Source organism: Zingiber officinale, chromosome 8B (assembly GCF_018446385.1).
Source record: "Zingiber officinale cultivar Zhangliang chromosome 8B, Zo_v1.1, whole genome shotgun sequence".
Taxonomy (NCBI): domain Eukaryota; kingdom Viridiplantae; phylum Streptophyta; class Magnoliopsida; order Zingiberales; family Zingiberaceae; genus Zingiber; species Zingiber officinale.
The window spans coordinates 20,852,202-20,860,854 of NC_056001.1; positions in this window are offsets into that span (position 1 = coordinate 20,852,202).

Consider the following 8,653-nt stretch of genomic DNA (forward strand, 5'->3'; position numbering starts at 1 on the left):
TACCGCCTAAGAGTTATTACCAGCCATCTCCAGCCACCGAATTTGGTGCCGACGAAGTCGATGTCGAAGAATTCAATGATGACAAATTCAATGTTGACGATTTCGATCCCGCGTTGCCCACCAAATTGTACCGTGGGAGTTCTCTTAGATTGCTTTATTTTCACGCCTGGCTAATACTGATCGGAGATGAATGATTCGTGGCTTCGTGAAGTCGTCTTGACGAAAGCTGGGCATGAATGCGAATAGATGTGAGGCTCGAGAGCGACGTTTTAGTTGATACTCTTTCCACTGCGTGTTATCTATTAGGTATACTTAGAGTAAAATTTATTTTCCATAAAATTTTATTTTATGATCTTGTCTATATGAGATGTATCCTTATATGCATGTGATGTGCGCTGTAATAATTAAGAATTATTATTTTATCTTCCGTTGTGTATATTTACAAAACGTATTTTAACACGCAACCACATCGGACATTACCTAACATTTTGAACTTCAATCAACAACTCCCTCAAGACTTATATAGATTAGGCTCCAACAGCTGGTCTTCAAATGGCTTCAATCAACTAAACCTTACATCGTAGCCATAAACACAAAAAACGACTAGATGACTAGTTGATTTCAAAACCTATTCAGTCGTTGCTCATGCATTCAGTCAATTGGATCTAGTTTCGATTAGCTAGAGCTCTCATAGAAGTATTCTATTCTTAGAACTCTCCTCTAGTTGAAAAAAAAAACTCTACTTGAAGATCTTATACAATCCTATAAGCCTATTTAAAGGTCGCTAATGTCAGGAGAAGAAATGACATTTGCAAAGAGACAAAATAGTGTTTGCAACTTATCCTAGATTTTTTTTTCAATGGTATTGTTTTGACAAGATTACAATTCTATTTAGGTAAACATCTACTTGGGAAACAGATTTGTTACTTGGGTTGGTATGGGTTAAATTTGGTAAAAACAATATCTTTTAATAAATCAAAAAGCTTTTTATTAAAATCATCAAAATCATACCTCTTTTTCATTTATTATCAAAACATTTTTTTCATTTCGTCTCACTTTTTTTTTTTAATTTGTGAAAATATTCTTATTTTAGGTGATATTATATATGATCTCATATCTATTACATAATTATAGTAGTTACAATTCTATAACTACTATAACTATATGTAGGTCTGTCTTAGAGGAGGGGTGAATAACTTGAAAAGAAAGTTAGTCAAATTTCATACTTTTGTTTTGTAAGGATAATCAAATTAATTAAACAATTAACATAACAAAAATAAACAGAAATACAGGTAAGAGGCACAACAGTTACTTGGTTACAGCCTATGTAGTTGTTAATTCAAGATAATGAAAAAACTCAATAAAAATCTTTTTCATTGAAGGCAGAGAAGCCTCTTACAGTCGTTAAACACTCAAAAATAGTTGGGAATTGAATACAAGGGTTGTTAATTAATTCCTAACTCTAGGGGGTTTTTTATAGCCTCCTGGATAGAAGTTACCATTGGATTTTATCAATTGGAGGCACCTCTAAAGAGGTTCATGGCACTTCCAAGAGTATAGAGTTTATCCTCATTGTGATAGAGTTTTATCATTTCAAACGGTAGCTTAACGGCTACTGGAGGTACCTCCAACCAGATTGAGAGCGCCTTCTATCATATTGAGGGCACCTTTCACCAGCCAGCTCGACCAGTTAACCTTCCTTCAAAACTAGTTAACTCTTTTTCGCTCTTCTTTGGGTGATGCTCCAGTCGTCCGGAGTTGAACTCACTCGAATCAAACTCTGACTTTCTCCTCAAGCAAGTTTCCTCCTCGGTTTCTCATCCCTCGAACATTGCACACGTCCTTCTCGTCCACCGGTGTACTTTTCCGCAGCATCTCATCTTTCGGATGCACTGAGCCCGTTGACTCACTTCCTGTGTCATCCTTCTCGTCTGCTACATCTTCCGCTCAGCTTTCTATGTTCCTAAGTTCCTGCACACTTAGACACAAGACATCAAAATCACAAGACCTAACTTAACCCAATTGACCATATCAAAACTAATTTAGGGTACTTATAATCTCTCTCTTTTTGATGTGCATTAATTCAAGTTAAGTTAAGACAAACAAACAATAAAACATTTTAAGAAAATAAATTTGGCAATAAGTACAATAAATAATTTTATAATAAGTACAGTAAAATTTTATAAAAATTATGCAATGACCTCTCCTTAACTTATTTCTTCTCCCTCCTTGATCATATTAAAAAAAATAGTAAGGAAAATAGGAAATCTAAATAAAAAATATTAGGAAATATTCTTGGGGGTTTTAAAAGAATTTTCAATAATATGACATTTTATCAAAATTAATTTTCAAAAAGAATAATTTTTATCAATTAAACCTCAGTTTTACCACCAATAATTTAAAAATATTTTTATGTTTTGAAAATGATGAAAATTTTAGTAAATGGCAAATATAAGTGTTATAAATATGAAAAAACAATACAAATAAAGTATTATTATTTAAACCATAATAATTTTTTGTACAGAAATGATTATTTTCAAATTTAAATGTTTAAAAATATTTTTTAAATTCAACAAATCTTTTTGATTTTTCTCAATGTTCAAAATATAAGATTCCTTAGCTTAAAAATCAGGTTTTTCAAAATTTATCTTTGAAAAACAAATTAATTTTAAAATAACATTTTTGAATAAAAAATTAATAAAAAATCAGATAATTATCAAGATTTTTTTTAAATTTTTGTTCTAATAGAAAATCTAACCCATTATTACAGAAAATTCAAAATTTTCAAAAAAAATATATTTTCAAAATAATTTTAATTTTAAAAATCTAATTTTTGTTAGAAAATTCATAAAAAATAATATTATGGTAAAAAAATTTAAAATTTTCTTTGTTAACAGATAATAATTTCATTTTTATAAAAAAATTAACACAAACCATGAAAAGGAAAGATGTGAAATAATTAGGGTGCGTTTGGTTTGCACCGTTTTCATTTTCATTTTCTTAAAAACGCGTGTTTTCTAGAAAATAGAAAATGATTTTTTGTTATTCTCTGTTTTTCTAGAAAACGCTAGCTATTTTTTTAGAAAACAAGAACGAAAAATGCAAACCAAACACTATTTTTCAGAAAACACACGTTTTCCATAAAATGAAAATGGAAACGGTGCAAACCAAATGCGCCCTTAATTTTGTAAACAATATTAAAAATTAAAATAAATTCAATTTAAGGCAAGCATGAAAATTAATTTTAATCAAACTGGGCATATTTTGGGAATCCAAAATAAGTTCTTATCTACTTGATTTATCAAGTATTTTATAGGAATTTTACTTCTAGAAACTTTTATACTTTGACCCCTATAATTTTTTAAATACCAATTAAGTCTATAATTTCTATAGCTTGAAAATTTTGAATTTGAGCATACAAAATTCTTTTTCAATAACTCTATTTGATCTTGTAATCTTTCATTTCCATCTTTACGTTTATCAAACTCTTCTTGTAGGCGTGTATATTTCTTCTTTTTATCTATATATTTGGATCTTAATTTGGATAAAGATCTAGATATGAGTTTAATGTCTTTATATAATTCGTCAGGAGGTAGAAGACATACTTCACTTATCATGTCAGTCTCGAAATTTGACTCTTCCCCTTCGTCGTTGTTTCCTCTAAAGTAGCTCATCCTTCATCGATGCTCTCCTCTTGGTGACTTGTCATTAGTGCTAATTTGACATACTCTTCCAGCTTGGACTCTTCTGATAATGACTCATCCCTTGTTGCTTTGAGGTTCATTTGTTTGAGCTTTCTTGACCCTTTGTCTTTGACTTTTAGTTTTGGAAAGGTGTCTTTTAGGTGTCCATCCTCATTGCAATTGTAGCATTGTATTTTTCTTTTATTCTATAGAAGCTTCTTAGCCTAAGACTTGTTGAATTTGTTAGTTTGAAAGAACTTTAAAATTTTTCTTACCATGTAAGCTTTTTCATCCTCATCCAGGGATGTATTGGAGTCTGATTTGATCTTCTCAGCTTTGAATGCTTGGTTATGGGTCGTCTCCTTTTCTTTTATTGAATCTATACATCTAGATTCGTGTAATTTAAAGGTAGAAAATATATTTTCTAAAGTACTTACCTTTAAGTCCTTGGAGATATAGTAGAGATCGACTATCAACGTCCATTCCGGTGTTCTCAAGAATGCATGCATTTAGAGTATACCATATTGGATTTCGATTCGTTATCATTTCTTCAAGGTTGTTGAGTCCGTTGATCAACTCCTTGATCTTCATGTGTAAATGAGCTACTATTTCAACTTATTCCATCTGGAAGTTACTTAGTTGGTTTTGGAGTAGGTCCCATTTTGCCAGTTTAACTTTTGAGGTACCTTCGTACAGCTCCAGGAACTTCTTTCAAAGTTCTTTTGTTGAGTCATAGGTTCCGATCCGGTTGATTTCTTAGGACAATAGTACGATAACCAGATGGAATTATGCTTTACCGTTGGCTACGAAGTCAACTTGCTCCTTCTTGTTTCAAAGATATTCTTCCTTCTCTACTCCATGTTGATCTTTGGGTATTACAAAACTGTTGGTGCAAGGAGCGTCAGATGATTGAACTTGAGTTTTGATATTGGCAAAGGATTCAAACTTAAGTCTTACTGTAATACTGACAAGTTTGAGTAAGTGTGTAGAAAAGTCCTAAGTGATCTTAAGTAAAGTAAAAGTCTTAATTGAGGCTAGGCAAAGAAGTCCTAGTAGAAACTAGGCAGGTGGAAAGTTCTAGTTACGGCTAGGCAAGGAAGTCCTGGTGTGGGGGACTAGGTGAAGTCTTGACAGGTCGAGGACATGGATAAAAATCTTAGGGTCAAGGATACTAGGTGAAAGCCCTGGGAGTCGCAGACACCAGGCGGAAGACTGGGCGGGTTGGGGATCGGCCGTCCAGCGAAAAGTCCTGAAGTCTCGCACGTTGATCAAAAGTTTAAACGGTTTGGAGGACCGATTTTGCCAAAGGTAGTAGTCGAGGACGCGTTCTCCTAGAGGGAACAGTAGGCATCGGTCTGACCTAGAGTTTCAATAAAACTCAAAGTCATGATCGGATAATCCGAAGACTATCAAATATTACTCTTCTATACATATTATTGCTTGTTAACCTAACCTTATGATGCAGGAAAGCAAAAGGATGAAAAAGGAATCCAAGTGTCTAGAGTTGCTCCATGCGCCTAGACAGGTGGATAAGGCACCAAGGTAACGGGCTGAGGTGGCGCACTATGATTCGCTAGCCTACATCATAGTCTAGGCACCTGGATCTGTCCTAATAAAGAAGGTTAAAGTCGACGCTAAAGCCACTCAGACCCTACAGTGCAGACTAACCAAAGAGGAGTTGAACCGAGTCGGTTCATTCACAAGTGCAAAGGACCTGTGGAAGAAACTAATCGAGCTGTATGAAGGAACTTCCGACACTAAGGTATCAAAAAGAGACTTAATTTTAAATAAACTGTATAATATTAAAATGTAGGATGGTTAATCGGTGAGCCAATTACATGCTCAGATGCAAGACCTGCTCAATGGTCTCCACGAGATCGAACAAAAAGTGGAGAATCGTGACATAATAAGATACACATTAAACGTCATTCCGAGGAATATTTTGTGGGCATTCTTGATAGATACTTACAAAATTTCCAAGGATCTTTCATCTATTAGATTAGACGAGTTATTTTTCGATTTCGATTTGAGTTACAAGAACAATCTAATGCTACTTCGGCCAAGAAAGATATTGCCTTGCTTGCACGAAAATTCAAGGCTAAGAAGTTGAAGGCCAAGTACCAACCTGAACCCAAATCTGAACACGAATCGAATTCCTAAGATGAAGATGAGATCACCATCGAACTAGTCAACCTAGTTCAAAAAATGCTTAAGTAGAAAAAGATGATCCAATTCAAGAGCAAGCAGCTAGGTCCGAATCAAACCACGAAGCCCAAATCAAAAGCGATATGCTATGGGTGTCACCAGAAGGGGCACTACAAGCCATAATGTCCAAACAAGAAGCAAAGGATAAAAAAAAAACCATAAAGGTTACTTGGGATGAATCTTCCTTGGAAGACTCCGACGAAGAACATGAGCAAGCGAGCTTCTTTGCTCTACTGGTACAAGTTCACATTACTAAGATTGAATCCAAGTTGGAATCTAAGATCGAATCAGAGGTCGAGTCCGAGAGAAGCCACATATCCATATCTATTTCCGAAGGGCTAAATAACATTGTAAGTTCTTCTCTAGTAGATAAGTTATGTGTGATTTTATAATTATTTGATGCGCAAGTTAGCCAAGTCTCAAATCCGGGTCAAGTCACTCCAAAAGGAGGTAATATCCCTTAAGGAAATGACTAACCTAAGTTCCTTGACCGACCAAGTTCAAGATGGAACCTCGACTCAAGTCCAACAACTTGAGGAAGAGAATTCCACTTTAAAAAGTCAAGTCAAGGAACTCAAAGACATATTGGAACGGTTCACTTTGGGTTCCAAGAACCTTGATTTGATTCTTAGAAAATAAAGGATCATATACAATCGATCCGAACTTGGATACAAGGCTAAACATCGATTCAGATCTTCTCTTTAGTGAATTGAACAAATAGAAACATAGTCCAAGCATGTGCCCCTAAGTCTAACTTAACTAATCAAGTTGGACTCAATCAACTTTGGATCCCCAAAGATCAACTCTATTGCCTTAATAGATCTTATCAAGACTATAATCCAAGGGGATGAAATAGAAGAAACCATCTTTGTTGTTAAATAGATTTGGTTGTTTGCTTGATTTACTGCTTTCCTTATTTTTGCTTAAATTATGATGATTAGATAATGACTAAGGCTTGATCAACACTTAACTAGTTAGACCAATGATTTTTAAAAAGAAAGTTAAACATTCAATTTCTTAAAAGATTTTGTCTAGAAGCGGTCGTTGCTCTAATACCAAAGAAGACTCCTGTGTCTCGCCACAGTCTGGAAGCCAATTATCAAAATGGATATTTAATCGACTAACTATTAAACCTAAGTTTAACTCAAATGTAAATCAATCTTTAGATTTCAATTTAAATTGAAGATAAAATTAAACATCTCATAAAACCTAAAAGGTTTCTGGTTTGAAAATCTAGAAAAGGGTGAGATGGATATATATATATATATATCACGAGAACTAGTTAAATCAAATAAAACCTAATCAAACTTAACTTAATCAAATTTAAATCAAACCTAAATTAAACTTAAATCAAAACCTAATCAAACGTAATCAAACTTAACTCAAATTTTAAATATAAATATTTTTCAAAATTTAAACTTAAATTAATTTTTCAAAGCTAAACTTAATATTTTAAAAACCTAACTTAATTAATTTGACTTAGTTAAAAATTAAATCTAATTAACCTTAATTCAATTTAAACTTTTGTAATCCGAATTTTATTCAATTTTTTAAACTTAGATATATCAAAAGAAATTTTAATTAATTCAACATTAATTAATTTATAATTAATTTAATTTAACTTGATCCAAAAATGATTTAAATTTAATCTAAGTTTAACTTGGATTAAACTCTAAATCAAATCAAATCAAATAGATGAGATTCCTATTTGATAAACTCTAAATCAAATATGATTTTATTAACAACTAATTCAAATCCTATCAATTCGAATCCTATTTGATAAACCTACCAAAAATGATAGACTCGATCCTATATAATTCTACATTATATAAATTATGCATCTCTCAAAAACACATAAGGCTATCATGTTTGAAAATCTAAAATAAGTGAGATGATAGGAAAATTAAGTATTCTTAATCATGCTTGAATTCTAGGTTGTATACTTATGCTGTTATTTTACTCAGTCTTTCATTTTTGTACCTATTAATTTTAGTTACACAATTTTTTCTTTCCTTAAAAACTTTTCAAAATTTCCTATCTTTAAAACATTTTCATCTTGAAACACATTTTAAATTTTTTTCCAATCTTATGTAATATTGTTTTCAAAATCTTTCAAGAGAGGTAAAAATTAAGAGGGAGGAATTTCAAACCATTGAATTTTTTTTTCAAAGAATACCATTTATTTTTTATATATATGGAGGAGAAAAAGAGGGTTAAAAGTTAAGTATTTTAAAAAATTTAAGTATTTAAGTTATATATAAAAAGTATAACTAAATTCCTTTAAGTATTTTTAAAAAGTTAAGTATTTTAAAAAAATAAAGTTATATCTAAAATGTATAGATAAATTTCATTTTAAATTTAAGTATTTAAGTAAATGTTTTTTAAAAAAATTTAAAGTTAAGTACTTAGCTAAGCATGGTTCAAAGAAATTCTTTTCATAGCTAATTATTAAAAAAAAAAAAAAAAAAAGAGAAAAGCTAAGTATTTTTTTTTAAATGAAGTATTATTTTTTGGGGGAAATTTAGAATCAAAGTTTTTGGAAAGCTTAACTTAGAAATATTTCTAAGTCCTTGTAAAAGCAGTTTTTCATACTTTAAAATAATCTTGTAAAATTTATTGTTATGTAATTAACTTGTTAGAATTTTATTTTTATGATTAACTTTGAATCATATTGTCATAATCAAAAAGGGGAGGAGATAGTTGGTGCAAGGAGCACCAGATGATCGAGCCTGAGTTTTGATATTGACAAAGGATTCAAAGTTAAA